General features: G+C 44.7%; 3 non-coding genes across 3 annotated transcripts; all 3 read left to right on the forward strand.

Annotated features, from left to right (window-relative positions):
• Positions 1-530: 530 nt before the first annotated feature.
• trnav-uac (transfer RNA valine (anticodon UAC)) lies at positions 531-603 on the forward strand. Its single transcript has one exon. It is a non-coding gene; the product is annotated as a tRNA-Val (tRNA).
• A 356-nt stretch (positions 604-959) lies between these two features.
• trnav-aac (transfer RNA valine (anticodon AAC)) lies at positions 960-1,032 on the forward strand. The gene has a single exon. It is a non-coding gene; the product is annotated as a tRNA-Val (tRNA).
• Positions 1,033-1,380: 348 nt separating this feature from the next.
• On the forward strand, positions 1,381-1,453 carry trnav-aac (transfer RNA valine (anticodon AAC)). The gene has a single exon. It is a non-coding gene; the product is annotated as a tRNA-Val (tRNA).
• The last annotated feature ends 15,860 nt before the right edge of the window (positions 1,454-17,313 follow it).

A 17,313-nucleotide genomic window follows, 5' to 3' on the forward strand; every position in this document is an offset into this window, starting at 1 on the left:
GCCAATCAGTTGTGAGTACTTTCGCGGTAAAAGAGAATTTTATTAATGCCTTATTTTTGAAATTCGAATACGTGCCATGAATATCTGTATAATTCGGTTTACTCCTTGCAGAAAAATCAAGCAGCAGTTTCTGTAGTGTAGTTGTTACCACGTTCGCTTCACATGCGAAAGGTCCCCGCTTCGAAACCAGGTGGAAACAACGCTCATTGACACATTCAATTAGTACCACAGAGAAGTTCATGAATACCTTACTTTGGAAATTCGAATACGTTCCATGAATATCTTTAAAATTCGGTTTACTCCTAGCATCTAATTGTAGCAGTAGTTTCTGTGGTGTAGTGTTTATCACGTTCGCTTCACACACGAAAGGTCCCTGGTTCGAAACCAGCGGAAACAATGCTCATTGACACATTCAAGAAGTACTATAGCGGTAACAGAGAATTTCATTAATCCCTTATTTTGGAAATTCGAATACGTGCCATGAATATTTGTAAAATTCGGTTTACTCCTTGCAGAAAAATCAAGCAGCAGTTTCTGTAGTGTAGTGGTTATCACTTTCGCTTTACACGCGAAAGGTCCTCGGTTCGAAACCGGGTGGAAACAACGCTCTTTGACACGTGCAGTAGGTACTGTACTTTTAACAGAGAAAAGTTATTTTCATAAATTCTGTATTTTGGAAATTCGAATACGTGCCATGAATATCTGTAAAATTTGGTTTACTCCTTGTAGCAAAACGTAGCAGCAGTTTCTGTAGTGTAGTGGTTATCACGTTTGCTTAACACGCCAAAGGTCCTCGGTTCGAAACCGGGTGGAAACAGTGCTCTTTGACACGTCCAGTAAGGTACTGTACTTTTAACAGAGAAAAGTTATTTTCATAAATTCTGTATTTTGGAAGTTTGAATACGTGCCATGAATATCAGTAAAATTCGGTTTACTCCTTGTAGCTAAATGTAGCAGCAGTTTCTGTAGTGTAGTGGTAATCACGTTCGCTTAACACGCGAAAGGTCCTCGGTTCGAAACCGGGCGGAAACAGTGCTCTTTGACATGTGCAGTAGGCACTATACGTTTAACAGAGAATAGTTATTTTCATAAATTCTGTATTTTGGAAATTCGAATACGTGCCATGAATATCTGTAAAATTCGGTTTACTCCTTGTAGCTAAATGTAGCAGCAGTTTCTGTAGTATAGTGTTTATCACTTTTGCTTCACACGCGAAAGGTCCCTGGTTCGAAACCAGGCGGAAACAACGCTAATTGACATATTCATGAAGTATCATAGTGATAACAGAGAAATTCATTAATGACTTGTTTTGGAAATTCGAATACGTGCCATGAATATCGGTAAAATTCGGTTTACTCCTTGCAGCTAATTGTAGAAGCGGTTTCTGTAGTCTAGTGGTTATCACGTTTGCTTAACACGCGAAAGGTCCCTGGTTCGAAACCAGGCGGAAACAACGCTAATAGACATATTCAAGAAGTATCATAGTGATAACAGAGAAATTCATTAATGACTTGTTTTGGAAATTCGAATACGTGCCATGAATATCTGTAAAATTCGGTTTACTCCTTGTAGCAAAATGTAGCAGCAGTTTCTGTAGTGTACTGGTAATCACGTTTGCTTAACACGTGAAAGATCCTCGGTTCGAAACCGGGTGGAAACAGTGCTCTTTGTCACATGCAGTAGGCACTGTACTTTTAACAGAGAATAGTTATTTTCATAAATTCTGTATTTTGGAAATTCGAATACGTGCCATGAATATCTGTAAAATTCGGTTTACTCTTTAAGAAATATATTTGATAAACTGGTCTATTGCGCAACACTTATCTGCTGATACAAAAGACACATTCTGTGTTGAACTGATACTAGCTATACACGCACACCTAGAAACAGATTGGCCGAATTAGACCTTACACAGCACTGATAAAATAGGAAATGACCTGATCACAGGGGTCAACGTCCAGTTTCGCAATAATATCTTGTGACTACAGAGATACACAGACAAGGACTCAGCACAAAGTACACACACACACACACACAAACCCATCCCAGAGGGCTGGGTCAGCGGAACAAAGAACACACTCATGGACCAATGGGGAGTCGATACCGACCCGAGACCAGATCGTCACTCCACTCATCGACCAGTCAGGAGGACGAATCTACAAGACTCAACATACGTCATTACATTACAATCATGTTGTATAAAACAGATGCACACTATGTGTAGGGGCTCGCTTCCGCTAGTTCCATAAGAGCTAAAAGAACGAGTCCGTGCACTTTTTGCCAAATATCTTTGTCTCTTAATAAAGCTGCCTTACGATAATTGAATCCACCCGGTCCAGCGTCTTGACTTGGTCTCCTTCTCAAGTAACTGATCATCAACAAAACTTGGTAGCAGAGGATAGTTTCATACTTCTGAATTCGGTCCATAGATGGTTGATGTGAGAGGGGACAAGTCCAGGACAATCTCGTGAGGACGGGTGACCTGTCCGCAGGAGCCATCGGTGATTCTACTTGCCCCGGGAAACTGATCAACGAGCTCGACTAATAAAAGGTAAGCAGAGCCTGTTAAAACAAAAATCTGCATATTGTATTATAGTCATATCCAAATTTTGATCAGAAGTACCGGGCGTGAGTATGAATTACTGTTAATATTGTATAGGATTGTAATAACGAAATGTAAGGGCTGAGTACAAGGATATTTGTGGTAATAGGCTTGATACCAAGTAGCATCAGTAGAATCTGGGATTGGTACAAATGTATACCGTGAGATTATGACCATTCACCGTGGCGTGTGGATTAGGGACATCAATAGAAAGTCGGATACATAAAAATGGAATAGAGAGATCGTGAATAGAGTGAACAGAGAGATTGTGTGTCGGTCGCCCATGCTAAATTAAAAGCATGGCGAAATATTGATAGTATACATCTGCTAACTAGAGAAGGCCTACTGGAATAGCTGACCAGAAGGGAACACTCAGAACAAGCGGATTCAGTAAAGTAAATATAACTAAAACATATTAATCCTGTTAAAAATTATTTAGTTTCGTCCCGGAGATCTGGAATTTATTCTGGTTCCGGTTTTGACTTTGCTTAGGGAATAATTGAAATAGCAAGTAGATAGATAAACCGATTTTGGTCGGAAGCCCCGTACATTGTAAAATTATTTAGTTTCGTCCCGGAGATCTGGAATTTATTCTGGTTCCGGTTTTGACTTTGCTTAGGGAATAATTGAAATAGCAAGTAGATAGATAAACCGATTTTGGTCGGAAGCCCCGTACATTGTAAAATTATTTAGTTTCGTCCCGGAGATCTGGAATTTATTCTGGTTCCGGTTTTGACTTTGCTTAGGGAATAATTGAAATAGCAAGTAGATAGATAAACCGATTTTGGTCGGAAGCCCCGTACATTGTAAAATTATTTAGTTTCGTCCCGGAGATCTGGAATTTATTCTGGTTCCGGTTTTGACTTTGCTTAGGGAATAATTGAAGTAGCAAGTAGGTAGATAAACCGATTTTGGTCGGAAGTCCCGTACATTGTAATAACGTGTTTAGTTTCGTCCCGGAGATCTAGAAATAGTTCCGGTTTTGACTTTGTTTAGGGAGGGATTTGTGCGCCTCCAGTGCGTCTGGAATTTGTTTCCAGCCCTGTTTGAGTGTGCTTGTTTGTACGTACCCCGAAGGTCCGAAACTATACCAATAGTTTGGGTTTCAGCCCGGGTGTGCGATCTGTCTGTCTATAGAACTGAGTGAGGATTTGATTTGCAAGTACTGCGGGGGACCTAAATAACATTGAACACCAAATTGGGGTAATCACCGGGGAGTTGGTATTGACCGGGTTAATGTTTTAGCCTATTCAAAATATTAGTCCTAATATTTCAAAAAAACTTTGTTTACGAGGGTGGGGCACCAGAGATAAGTCTGAGTCAGCACCGTGAATACATCGCTGGTCTTGACCAACGACGAGCTAAGTATACAAAGATAGAGGGACATTTATACAAATAATAACATGGCAGCTATTCCGCCCACCAAACTTAAATTCAGCGAATATTTGGAACAAAAAATACAGGATAGAGCTGGAGGAGAGGAACAATATAAAGTAATAAGAAAAGTGTGGGAGGAAGTGAAGTTGAGATGGACACATGCGGGCTATTTTAGCGGGGGAGCTCCCACTAAAGGCCAGCTGATGGTGATGGAGGAAGGTTTGAAGGAGGCAGTTCAGAAAGGAATAGAAGGTGAGATAGAAGGTAATAGAAAGCATATGTTTAAGAAAATAGGGACTAAGAACAGAGAAAAGGCAGAAGCAGAACTGAGAATAGGGGTTTGGGCAATAGAGGAAACCAGGAGGACACTCCCATATAAAAAAACAGATATGATGGGGATTGTGACTTCCACAGCCGCCAACTCACATACAGACATATCAAAGGGAGAAGAGGCTACTCAGCCATCGACTCGACTATACCCGGCACTGCCTACTGAACCACCACCATACTTTCAAGGACCCCCAGAAGGGGGTAAGTCACGGAACCCCTTCAGAACGGGATCACCCACTCCGTCACCAGCTGTACAGGCCCCGGTGTTCGCAGTGAAGGGAGGCGAATTGAAAGGGACTGTCAGCATGGGAGTGGATGGAGGACACCTGGTCTGCGAAGAAATACAAGAAGGAGGAATAGGAAGCGGGGGGCCCACCTCGCTCTCGGATATAGAGGGGGGAAGCAGAGCAAAGCACAGCTCTACCCCACTACAGTTCCAATTCAATCCGAACCCCGATCACTATCTGAGGTGCGGCTCCGTTTCCCCGGGGAGCAGTGGGCCCTCCAGCTACTCACACGAAAATCATCCTAGCGAGAATGACGAAGGAGGAACCAGACACACCCCCAGGAATATGGAGTTCAGTCGCCTGCAAAGGCAGGTGAATGACTCCCTCACCCAGGGTAGATCCTATCTAGAACGATCAGAACGAGAAGGGGGGGTGCGTACCATATAGAGGGGGTGATGACTGGGAAAGTGACAGACCTGGTGGAACCAATCAGAAAATCAGTCAGGCTGCAGGGGCTACGGGAACAGGGAATCCACTCTAGGAGAGACTGGGATCCAGAAGGGGGTTACAGCTTCGCCCTACAGCTACCACTCAGACCAGCCGCCGACCCACGATTTGAAGAGTATCAACCATGGAAGATGACGGATCTCACAACTCTGATGGAACAACTCCCGAGCCTACATGGAGGGGCTTCCGCATGGTTGCTCCAGCTCCAAACGCTCACCTCTGGCTTACGTCTGTGTTTGGGGGACATGAAAGCCCTATTGGCTAGAGCAACGGACCATGGGACCATGACCTCCCTTATAAAAGAGGCAGACCTGAAGCACGTACTCCCTACGGCACCTTTGGGAGACATCCGCCAGACACTGTGGGAGGTGTTGCGTAGAGCATACCCAACTGAGAGAAACCATGTGACCCTGTCCTCATTCACCATCACTCCAGGGGAGCAGCCTGCTGCCTACCTGGATAGGGCAAAAACAACGTGGAGAACAGTACATGAGGAACCATATGACCACACCGAAACAACACTCAGCATGTGGAAAGAGATGGTGGTTAACGGGTTTCCAGGGGAAGTGAAAGTCAAACTCAGGAACACTGTGGGCTTGATGGCGCTTCCCTTGCCGCAATTCAACTCCCACACTCACCACCATCTCACTCAATATAACAAAGACAAAGGGGGAGCAGACACCCAAGTTCAGTCCCTCCAAGTTCAACTATTGAAATTACAATTGAAAGAAGCACAGAAGGGGGATAAACCCAAGAAACAGATGGTGGCAGAACAATCAGAGGACCTGTCCCAGGTCATTGAGAAGACAGTGACCCAGATGATGCAACAGCAACAGACACAACAGGTTCCACTCCCATACGGGGGGCCTCAGGTGATACCGCCCACGCCCCAACCCATGCCTATGGCAATTCCAGGCACCTTCCCTGAGACACCAATGAGTCATCCGACACAGTGGGTGCCTCATTCTCCTTACCAACCGCAGTGGAGGGGAGGCCTGTATAGAGGTGGGAGAATACAGTGTTTCAACTGTGGGCTGCATGGGCACATGGCCAGGAATTGCCCGTATCCACCGACTTCACCGTCTCAGCCGTGGGTGACTGGAAGGGGCGGCCCTCAATACATGGGAAGAGGAAGAGGAGGATACCGCCCACAACGCTATCCTGGACCCCAGGCACAACCTGCTTACAATCACCCAAACCCTGCTGATAATCAACAAGTGACTGGATTCCAGGGGATGGCGGACGAATACGCCCCCTGGCCATGAAGGGGCCCACCACCACCGGACGGGGGAAGGACGAGAACTGTTTCCACTCCACACTGAGCCAACTGTGATATGTGGGGTGGAGGGAGTGCCTCATCAATTTCTAGTTGACACTGGTTGTACATACTCAGCCATCCGGACCCGTCAGCCGTTATCTTCGGACTCAATTCAGGTGGTGGGGGTGACAGGTAACCCCGAAGAACAACACAGAACTATTCCCTTACGCTTTTCATGGGGTAAAACATCCATTACTTACCCTTTCCTGTACTGTCCTAACTGCCCAGTCAATCTATTGGGCAGAGATCTCCTGTGCAAATTAGAATGCTCCATTTACCTCACCCTAGACGGTGTAGAGGTCACCACGGGCCCTCTTCGCTCAACCACTGCCAGACCAGTCAAAATTCTCATGCTGCCACAACTACCAGCTCCTGTACTATCACCTACACAGGAGATCTACTGGTTGAAATGCAACCAAACTGGGGTAGGGACACCACACATACAGTTCCAATTCAACCTGCTGAAAAGACAAATCTACGCTTTACATCCGTACAAAACTCCACAAGCTGTGGTACATTGCACTATGAACGTCACAGAAAACGATGACAACCTGTACACCGACGACTGGGATGAAAACATGATGCAGACAGCGCCTATAATCAGATGTAGTGCCATTGTGTGTGGCCCTGAGGGTGTGGCCGCCCCTGTGATCCTGGATGGATCCCTCAAACCATGGTACCAGTTGGGTGCTGAATCCGCTCCTCATGTTACTCTGGCGGTGGGAAATGGGTTTGAAGCACGGAGTTTGGGTCCAATGGTCAGGCGAGCGTCTAAACTTCACTGGGCCCCTACAGCTAAACCTGGTATCAACAAGGCAACGACTGAGAACATGTGGAGATTCATGCATGTTGACACCAACGAAGTTTGTACTCCCGAGCGTCTGACCCTGCCGAGACACCATGGCAAACCCTACTCCGATCATCCATCCAGCCAGGCCTTGCTTTCCTCGGTTGCTGACTCGATTTGGACGACTTCTCCATTCGATGTTGGAAGGCTCCAGGTTCAGCCAGTAACTATAACATTAATAGACCCCAGTCAGCAGCCCATCTTCCGCTCTCAATACCGACTAAAACCAGAACAGATCACAGGCATAAAGCCAACCATTGACGTTCTCCTGGGAGCTAGGGTTATCTATCCCACCATTTCCGCATGGAACACACCCATTTTACCGGTGTTGAAAGCTGGAGGTGAGACTCATCGAATGGTTCAAGACTTCCGGGCAATAAATGAAGTCACTGTCCCTGTTGACCTGCCGGTTCCCGACCCCCACATCACCTTGAGCAACTTGTCACCCAAACACCAATACTTCACAGTGGGGGATCTGGCGAATGCTTTTTTCAGCATCCCATTGGACGTGGCGTCACAACCCTTGTTTGCATTTACATATGAGCATCAGCAATATACGTACTCAGTTCTCCCGCAAGGATACAGGTGCTCACCGGGAATCTTCAACCACATTCTGAAAACTCACTTGGGTGAGCTCACCATCCCTATAGGTGTGGTGCTCATACAATACGTCGACGACCTGCTTATCGCTGCTCCAACCTCGGATCTCTGTCTCCAAGTAACAAAGACACTGCTTGATTTCTTGGCTACTAAAGGGTATAAGGTCAAGAACAGTAAAGTTCAGACCTGCAGAAGAACAGTCTTATTCCTCGGACGAGAAATTTCAGGAGAAGGGGCAGGTCTTTCGAAAGCTCACAGGGACTCCATACTTCACCATCCGAGACCACTGACCGTCTCAGGGATGCTGTCCTTTCTCGGACTAACCGGCTACAGCCGGACCCACATTCCCGATTTCACTGAAAGGACGGAGCCGTTACGAGTGATGGTACGGACGGTGGGGGCTAGGAATCTCCACGCCTCCCTGCCATGGACACCAGAGGCATCAGATGCTTTTGCTCTCCTGAAAACTGACCTCTCGGTGGCGGCTGCTCTTACCGCTCCAGACTACCGATCCAAATTTCATCTGGATGTTTCTGAAAAGGAAGGTTTCACATCCTCCGTCCTATTTCAGAAACAAGAGGGGGAGAGAAGAGTGCTGATGTACCATTCTTCAAAATTGGACCACATCGAGCTAGGACAGACGACGTGCTCAAGGTATGTTGCAGCAGTAGCGAAGGCTATTGAAAAAACAGCCCACCTGGTGATGTGTCATCCACTGGAAATCCACACCCACCATGGTGTAGCAGCTTACCTCATGAGCAAAGAGTTCACGTTCAGTTCCGAAAGAAAGAACAAAATACAGAACAAATGTACACACATCACACATCACGTTTGTCAACACCGATAAGAACATGGCAGATGCGCTGAATGCAGAGGAAGGTTTACCTCACTCATGCACCGAAAGTGCAGCGCAAGAACTAAAGCTGAGACCAGACCTGGAAAATATGCCACAACAAAACCCTGATTTGTGGTTGTACACAGACGGATGCTGCTACAGAGGAGAAGAAGGTAACATAGCAGCCTACGCTGTGGTGCAACAATTACCAGACGGCTCACACAAAACACTAGAAGCAGCCATCATTCCACAACCGGCATCCGCACAACTGGCCGAAATCATAGGCCTAACACAAGCATTGAAAAGAGCAGAAGGAAAAACGGTGAACATTTATACCGATTCCGCCTATGCACATGGAGCTGTCCACATCGACGGACCGCAATGGCTGAGGAGGAATTTCACCACAGCCGGAAACCTTCCAATAAAACACAAGGCTCAAATGGAACGACTGATTACATCCGTTTCCCTGCCTGAAAAGGTAGCCATAATGAAATGCAAGGGACACCAACAAGTGAACGGACGGATTAGCGAAGGAAACGATGCTGCAGACAAAGCAGCGAAGAAAGCTGGAGGCTATACACCACGACAAATGGTTATACGTCCAGAGACATCACAAACCGAACTAACCCCTCAAGCCATCAAGGAGATGCAGCTAGGGGCAGGACCATACGAACACTCAGTTTGGGCACAGAAGGGGGCAACCAAAGGACCTGATGAACTATGGAGATGCCATGACGGCAGACTGGTACCCCCCGCAAACCTGTGCCCTGAACTAATACGAGAGGCCCATGGGCCTACACATGAGGGAAAGCTGAAGACATATCAGAGGGTGTCATACGTCTGGTGGCATCCTCACATGAAAGACATGACGGACCTGTATTACGATGAGTGCGGCGTATGTGGGAGTCACAATCCTAAAAAACCATACCAAACGCCCATGGGATCTTACCCAGTACCAAATGCATGCTTCCAAGACATTAGCATAGATTACACAGACATGGGGCCGGATAATGTGGTGGGAGGGAAAAGATACCTTTTGGTAATGGTAGACAGGTTCTCTAGGTGGGTAGAGGCAATACCAACGGCACGGGAAGATGCCAAATCAGTCATCAAATGGCTGCAAAGGGACCTCATACCTAGGTATGGGGTTCCGAGACAAATCCGTTCCGATAACGGATCCCATTTCAGCAATAAACACCTGAGACAGGTGGAGGAAAGGTTTGGAATTGTGCACAAATTCGGGTCAGTGTACAGGCCACAATCTCAGGGCCTAGCGGAACGTGCAAATCAAACTCTTAAGGCTAAGATTGCTAAGGTATGTGCAGGTTCGAAGCTAACCTGGGTGGAAGCCCTACCACTGGCACTGATGGCCATGAGGGCCTCGCCAGGGGCGGGGACCCATCTCTCTCCCCATGAGATAATGACGGGGAGAGTCATGCCTGGCCCACCAAGGGAGGGAGGTCATATGCCCCCTCTTGATGTGCAAAAAATTGAAATGTCTGACTATGTGAGAAAACTGACGGAACTTTCTGCAGCTCTCTCCACACAGATCCGCAAGGTCCAAGAGGGGGAGCTGCTGGGGGACCCGCCGCCACTGAAGGTAAAAGTTGGGGACTGGGTGAGGGTTCGAGTCCACAAGAGAAAGTGGCTGGAACCCAGGTGGACTGGACCGTACGAAGTGAAGGAAGTTACTTCACACTCAGTCCAGGTCAAAGGTAAATCAGGCGCACCTTGGCACCACCTAACACATTGCACGCCTGCCCCAACCCCTTCCAGAACTTTGACTGAAACTAGGGCCGACTTACGCGCCCTTGATTTGACCCCAACCACTGACTTCTTGGACGAGGAAAATGGTGCCAACGCCCCCTTTTCCTCGCCCTAAGGCTCCTCAAGGAAGGGATCTCCCTCCCTGGGTGAGACGGGGGAAATATGCCCCAATGGTTCTCTTCTTTATAATTCTGATTGGGGTACTGTTTGGCCCGCTCACATGGGGAGTACAACAACTCACGCACAGGAACACACCCAACAATTCACTGTCTTACACTCAGATAACCACTGGTAACAGTACACAGCCGCACTTGACCCATAGGATTCATACTCGCTCCACGCCCTCAAAAGACCAAAAATGCACCCCTGGTCAGGTTAGGAGCACCACACTATGCATACCCAGTAATATTTCCACTTCTGCGTTTATTTTATGGGATACCCTGGGAGGGTCACACCTCTCAGCTAAAAAAGGAACATCAGCAGGATCCTATAGAGGATGGGATTGGTATATGACTGTAGGGGCCCAGCATGGTGACTGGACCTGGGATAATCTAGTGGCTGAGACCGGATATGACTGGTCCAGTTACACCTCAACCGGGTTAGGTACTCAGTGGCGGCCTCGTTTGACTCTCGCCACTGAGCATACAGGATTGAAAGTTGGCATCCGTCCAGTGCCTTCCACGGGCTGTCAAGACTTTAGATTGGCTCCTTATGTAAGTTGCGCCGCCACCCCTGTATATTGGAAAATTAAGGTATGTGTGGTTACTAATTCTACGGCACATTCAATTACTGTAGGGATAAACCACACTAGCCAAATTTTTGATTCCGTCACCATCCTTACAGCTCTTTCTACACCTGATGGGGAGATCCTTACGGCCACTGGCATCTCCGGTTTCGGTAATAATTGGCTGCAGTTGGCTGAGGAAGCCGGGAAAACAACCAACCGGAGCTGTGTGGTATGTATGGGGCCACGGCCACTCCTTCGTATTGTGCCGGTGGTTATCCCTGCGGCGTGTGTACTTCCGGTAATGAAGCATGATAACCCACATCCAAACTGCTCTAGTTGGGATAAAGTCTTCCCATTAGTAAAGGCATCTACACGCAGCCCCTTGTTTTCTTCAACGGTTGCAAAAGCCAAATTTATGTGTGTAAATATGTCCCGAGGCCCACCTGATTACGGTGGGGTGCCCTTAGCTTGGTGTAATCTTACTTATAATCCTAACATGGCTTTTAAACCTGTATCCAGGGCGGACGTGTGGTGGTGGTGCGGCGGAACCCACCTGTACGATGGGTTTCCCGGAAACGCCACCGGACTTTGTGCCCTTGCTTCTCTTCTTCTCCCTATTTCAATTTACCCGGTTGAACTTCAGGACCTGTTGACCAGCATGGAGAACGAGGGGGGCCAAACCCGAGCTAAACGTTCCCTCGGCAGCTCCTCGGGGGACCCCACCTATATTGACGCCATAGGTGTCCCTAGGGGGGTTCCCGATGAATACAAGTTAGTAGATCAAGTGGCTGCCGGCTTCGAATCCTCTATATGCTGGTGGTGCACCATTAACAAAAATATCGATCGAATTAACTATATCCATTATAATGTCCAGAAATTGGGTAATCTCACTCAACAGGGTTTCGAGGCAATACATAGTCAGTTGTCTGCAACTTCCCTTATGGCTTACCAGAACCGCATAGCTGTTGACATGTTGTTGGCTGAAAAGGGTAGTGTTTGCTCAATCTTTGGGGAAAAATGTTGCACTTTCATTCCCAACAATACGGCACCGGATGGAAGCTTCTCCCTTGCCGTTGAGGGCCTTCGGACCCTTAACGGTAAAATGAAGCGGCACTCTGGGGTTGATACCTCTATGTGGGACTCCTCCTCTATGCCTGGATGGATGCCTTTGGTAAATATAAAACTCTGGTGTCTTCCATCCTGGTTTCTATTTCTGTCTTTGTTGCTATCCTAGTGCTATGCGGTTGCTGTTGTATTCCTTGTGCACGCACGTTGGTCAATAGATTAATTACTACTGCGATCTCCCCTAACCATGCGGATGCGGCCCTAATGTACCCACTGCTTGACACTGCTGATATAGATCCAGTTTGGATCCAAGACGATCCTCCGTAATTGTCACATCTCTTAGGAGACGTGAAGAGAGGGATTTGTAAGAAATATATTTCATAAACTGGTCTATTGCGCAACACTTATCTGCTGATACAAAAGACACATTCTGTGTTGAACTGATACTAGCTATACACGCACACCTAGAAACAGATTGGCCGAATTAGACCTTACACAGCACTGATAAAATAGGAAATGACCTGATCACAGGGGTCAACGTCCAGTTTCGTAATAATATCTTGTGACTACAGCGATACACAGACAAGGACTCAGCACAAAGTACACACACACACACACAAACCCATCCCAGAGGGCTGGGTCAGCGGAACAAAGAACACACTCATGGACCAATGGGGAGTCGATACCGACCCGAGACCAGATCGTCACTCCACTCATCGACCAGTCAGGAGGACGAATCTACAAGACTCAACATACGTCATTACATTACAATCATGTTGTATAAAACAGATGCACAATATGTTTACGGGGCTTGCTTCCGCTAGTTCCCTAAGAACTGAAAGAACGAGCCCGTGCACGTTTTGCCAAATATCTTTGTCTCTTAATAAAGCTGCCTTACTATAATTGAATCCACCCGGTCCAGCGTCTTGACTTGGTCTCCTTCTCAAGTAACTGATCATCAACACGTCTCTTGTGAGACGTGAAGAGGGGGACTCACAAAATTTGTCTTTGACAAATTTGTGTTTTACTCCAACCTTGTGTAATCTGTTCGTGTAATGTTATTCTTCCGGGTGTGAAGGTTTTAAGTTCCTGGGTGACTGGTACCCAGCACATTTTAGGTGTAGCCGGAAGTTGTCACGTCTTTTAGACGTGAAGAGGGGGACTAAAAATTTGCTTCTGCAAATTTACTTTTAAACTTGTTTGGTGGTCACGTCTCTTTGGAGATGTGAAGAGGGGGATTTGTAATAAATATATTCTTTATGTCTCTTGATACTAATGCGATATTGCCTAAACACTGCCAGTAACCTTACACAATCATTATACCAAGATAACATCTTGCAGAACAGTTAATCCTAACCACCCACACACACACACAATGCCTGGTTGTGGGGCCGCTCAAGGACAGGTGTACGGGAGGGGCTGGTAGCAGAAACTGTCTTAACTGTAGCATAAAAACAGGCACTGTCCTTGGGTGTCTGACTCTCGGGTACACACATGAAGATAAGCTAGAAGCAGTGTAGGCTGAGTAGACTCGTGACACACACACACACACACACATCCCTGAGGGCTGGGTTTCAAGAACAAAGAACACTGTCAAGAGCCAATGAGAAGTCGACATCAGTCGGGGACGGGACCGCCCTCAACACTCATCGACCAGTCAGGAGAGCGAATCTACCAGACTCAACCTACGTCATTTCATTATTGTTACACTGTATAAAATGTAAACACAACATGTTCTCGGGGCTCTTTTCTGCTGTCTCCTTAAGAGGTGACAGAACGAGTCCGTGCACGCTATGCCAAATATCTTTGTATCTTAATAAAGCTGCCTTACGATAATTGAATCCACCCTGTCCGGCGTCTTGACTTGGTCTCCTTCTCAAGTAACTGATCATCAACAGGAGTAAACCGAATTTTACACATATCCATGGCACGTTTTCGAATTTCCAAAATACAGAATTTATGAAAATAACTATTTTCTGTTAAAAGTATAGTGCCTACTGCACGTGTCAAAGAGCACTGTTTCCACCCGGTTTCGAACCGAGAACCTTTCGCGTGTTAAGCGAACGTGATTTTTTTTTTTTTTTTTTATTATCAAAAATGTTTGTTTACAATATTTACAGTACAATCTACTGTTTACAGTACAATCCACAGAGAACAATACAGAAGACACTAGACTAACAGAAGCTGGTGAACAATTCACCCCCTATCAAATTCAAGGGACCCAATGAAAAACAAAGTAAATATCAAAACAGTGCTTTCAAAAATTATAAGTGATACCTCCACTCTCCTCTCGTGAAATTAACCCACTCCCTTCAACAAAAGATTCATCAAAATGTTCCATCCCATAATTAAACAACATATCTATGTGTTTACTGAACAGTGCTATAAAGATACTCCACACCAGAACCCTCTTTCTGTCAAAAGAAACATAATTCCTCCTACAAAAAATAGCATACCTCACAAAACTCAAAACCATATTCAACAAACACACATTAACACCCTCACATTTACCAGACACTCCAAATAACAAAAGTTCCTCCCACGCATACTTTTTCACGAAATCTCCCCCCCAGTTTCTACATAACATTTCCTTAACTTTACAAAAAAAATATTTTAAATCCTCACATTCTATAAACAAATGCATTAGAGTTTCCGGGAAACGTCCACATACATCGCATTCCCTTTCTATCTCACCATTAATTTGCTTTAACACCACCTTTGTAAATATTCTATTATGTCTTAATTTGAAATCATTATTTTCACACTCCTTACTATTATATTTTACATTTAAATTTTCCCATATATTTTTTTCATCTAATTCCGGAAAAACTACTTTCCAAAATTTCTCAGCAGCCGGCCTTCTACACACTTTTCCTACCATTATTCTATACAATCTTTTCACTGGTATACTAGATAAATGTACTTTCTTCTTACTGCTACCAATGAACAAATTAGGAAATACAAATAAATCTTCTCTTTCAACTTCACTATTTATTAAATCAACCCATTCTCTTGGTATACTATTCTTTATCTTGTTATACATATTATTCACTGTTCCCCTTCCCACCTCTTCATCCCATTCATTGATTATGTCAAAAATAGCTTCCCCAGGTAAAAACCCTGGAATTACCTCATATGTATAATCTTTTATTTGCCGTAGACCTGCACTCATAAATACTTTATTATACAAAACTTTTTCTTTGTTCTTGATTTTCTCATTCAGAAATATAGGTTGATTCATAATCAGGTCAATATGTCCACATTCATAATATACATTAGGCAACAACTCTGCCCATGCATTTAGCACCTCTTTATAAAAATCTGGTACCTTTTCAAACATTGCCCTTTTAAGCCCCATCAATAAACCATTATCCTCACAACCACCACTCTCCTCTAAGTAGACTTTAAAGAAGTGTTTCCAGCCATAATCTTCACTGTCATACAAATATTTCTTTACTGTTTTTATCCTAATAGCTTTTCTTTTGACATCTAAATCTACAAGTTTTAAACCTCCATCCACATAGTCAGCAATCAATGTTTTCTGAGCTATTCTCACTCCTTTACCATCCCATATAAAATTTGACACCACATTATTCAATTCATTTAGGACCCACTCCGGCATGTCCAGGACTCCCAAAACATACACAAATTTGGATAATACCAAAGCATTTGCAACAATTACTTTCCCTTGTAACTTAAGTTTTCTATTTTTCCAGAAATTCAACGTTAGCTTGACTTTATTAAGGATCCCAGTCCAAGTTATATCTTTTGCCTCTTTCTCCTTTACACCAATGTTTACTCCCAGCACTTTAATAAAATCCTTTGCGCTCTTGAATGGAATCTCACACCCTTTTACATTGATATCCCCAACAAACATTATTTCAGTCTTCTCTATATTAACTTTAGCACCCGATGCCTTGCCATATATATCTATGATTTCCATAATGCTTCCAATACTTTCTATATCCTTCACAGTACAAGTAGTGTCATCAGCGTACTGATGTACAACACTGACACCGCCACCTGGGATTCCAACACCCCTTACTTCTTTATTACTATTTATCAATGTAGCTAACGGTTCTGTAGAAACACTGTACAGCAGAGCTGACAAAGGACAGCCCTGCCTTACTGACCTCTCCACAGGGAAAGTATCTGTTAACACTCCGTTACATTTCACACAACTTTTAGCCCCACTATACAACAGGTTGATCCAAGATACAAACTTTGGCCCAAACCCAAACCTCTCCATAGTTTGTAATAAAAAGCTGTGCTCCACTCTATCAAAAGCTTTGTTAAAATCCAAACTTAAAACTATACCACCTTCATTTTTCATTTGATTAACAACATCCCTAATTGTACAAATTACATCTGCAATATCTCTTCCAGGTATGCCGTAGGCTTGTGTTGATTCAATAATACTCCCAATCACCTTTTTCATCCTATTCGCTAACACTTTAGTCAGTATCTTATAGTCCGAATTTAGAAGGCTAATAGGCCTATAATTTTCTAACTTTAATCTACTGCCCCTATTTTTGAATAAGATCGTTAACATTCCAGTTGACATAGACTCAGGGATTTCCTTATTCTCTTCCATATAATGAAACACCCTCACTAAAATGGGTGCCAAAATATCTACAAAGACTTTATAGAACTCATTTGTTAAACCGTCCAAACCCGGACTTTTATTACCTTGCGTGCTAACAATTGCTTCCTTGATTTCCATAATCGAAATCTCTTCATCACACATCATTCTCTCTGCCTGCGATACTTTGGCACTAATTGTATCCAACACTTTTACAACACACACTTTATCTACATCATTCTTTTTGTAAAGATTTCTGTAAAAGTTTTCAACTGTCTCTAAGATCCAGACAAAATCGTTTACCTTTACACCTCTTTCATCTTCCAACTCTACAATGTAACTCTTAGTTTGTTTTCTTTTTTCCAGACCCAAAAAAAAGGATGTACATTTCTCTCCCTCCAAAGCGTACTGTGCCCTGCTCCTAACAATAGCACCCAAACATTTCTTTTTTTCATAACTACCCAGCTCTGCATGGATTTTCAAATAATTCACAACATCATAGTCTGGATCCGTATCAGCCTTTTCAAGT

This window comes from Salmo trutta, unplaced genomic scaffold, assembly GCF_901001165.1.
Source record: "Salmo trutta unplaced genomic scaffold, fSalTru1.1, whole genome shotgun sequence".
Classification (NCBI taxonomy): domain Eukaryota; kingdom Metazoa; phylum Chordata; class Actinopteri; order Salmoniformes; family Salmonidae; genus Salmo; species Salmo trutta.